The sequence below is a fragment of the Echinops telfairi genome, unplaced genomic scaffold (genome assembly GCF_000313985.2).
Source record: "Echinops telfairi isolate 266 unplaced genomic scaffold, ASM31398v2 ScPeMD7_7467;HRSCAF=8505_0, whole genome shotgun sequence".
NCBI lineage: Eukaryota > Metazoa > Chordata > Mammalia > Afrosoricida > Tenrecidae > Echinops > Echinops telfairi.
The window spans coordinates 13,099,609-13,101,171 of record NW_022111367.1 but is presented as its reverse complement, the minus strand read 5'-3'; the positions used below and the strand labels follow the sequence as shown (position 1 = coordinate 13,101,171).

At 39.9% G+C, this 1,563-nt stretch overlaps 1 pseudogene; it reads right to left on the bottom strand.

The window, feature by feature from the left end:
- Positions 1-445: 445 nt before the first annotated feature.
- On the bottom strand, positions 446-1,552 carry LOC115873196 (annotated as a pseudogene).
- Between the last annotated feature and the right edge of the window lie 11 nt (positions 1,553-1,563).

Sequence of the window (1,563 nt, the reverse complement as noted above, 5' to 3'; positions counted from 1 at the left end):
AATTCTCACATGTTTCTGGTGCTGTCCCCCGCAGGGCCATGGGTCAGTGAGGGGCATCATGTCTCATAGTGGGGCTGGCCATGTGGTCCTCTCTGTGTACTGGCTGCTCTAATTGGGGTCATCATCCTTAAGGCCTGGTGGGCCAGGATGTGCTCCAGTCTCTCTTCCTCCCCCGTCATCTCCTCCTGTGTGTTCCAATCAGATATGCCCCCCTCCTGGAGCTGCAGATTCAGTACAGTCCTTTGAAATAAATTATTCTGAGGGGGAGGGGCAAGCCTGTTACACTTAGAAGAACCTCACTGCCCCAATATATTTTACAAAAATAGACTTACAGGGTTTATGAAATGTGAACAAGATTACTATGCCCTAATGCTTAAAGAAAATAATTGAATGATCAGTGTAAAGTTGTTTCACAATAAATCAGAGGTTAAGGAGTCAAAATTCTTCATAAAAATAACTTAAAGGGCACTAAAGGACAGTAAGGTCTTGATTGTACAATTCTATCGTTAGTTTCATGTATACTTGGTATATTTATAAAACTGGCTCTGAATCCTTGGGTTGTTCTAATTCCCAGAACGTTGGGTCTTTGATTAAGAATACTGCTATAAGGCTTGTAATCAGGCTTCAGACCTAAATTGTAAGATTTTTTTGAGTGTGTTTACAAGACTAACTGGGTTTACATTTATTTTAAAGATAGTAAATGAAAATTCTGGAGGTGGACTTCTAGGTTTAACTGAATTGTGACAAGCTTTGAATCATCAGTACACTTTAAAATAGGGACTGCGATAATGTGATGCTCTGGTAAGTTTGGGACAGTGGCAGCATCAGGCCCAGATAGTAAGACAGTCATCATTGAATTACTCTTGAAAATCTGAACAGTCAGACTAGACACCAGGCTATAGAGTCTGTTGGGACCTATTGTCCCCAAAAGCCTATTTTGAACTTTCAAAACTCCATCCTAGGTGGCTCCTTCGCTGATAAGTTTTGTCAATTGACTAATAACATGTGATGGTGGTGTCTGAAGTAGCACTTTCCCACTGTACATACTCATAGGATACATAGGGTCAAACACCGTCAGAGCAATGACTATGGCAAATACAGTGTCAACAGCAATGTAATTGTTCATCTCAATTAACATATATATGGAATACAAAGAGCAAGTGCTCCAACAAGATCAACTCAAACAAATGGACTCGTTCAGAGAAGGAAGATACTGGTAAGTCCTGGGATAATTCTGTATGAGCTTCATCTAAGGTCCTCAGCGTGCTCTTGAACCCAACTTACACTAATAGCTTCAAAGACAAAGGAAAAAGTTTATTCCAAATAGTAGCATCACAGACCGGTTGAAAGAAAGATCCGCAAGTGCACCAACTAAAAATCTTCCCGTGTGTATTCAGGCAACTCCCAAAAGCGTTCTGCACTTTCTTTTAATATAAAAGGGCTCCCAATTGTTCAAGATAATAGAGGCAAACTAAGCCACATCTTCTAATGTTTCAGATTCAAATGAGTAGATACGGATAGATTTCCTATCATTACCAAATAACTTAGACATGTCATTAAAAA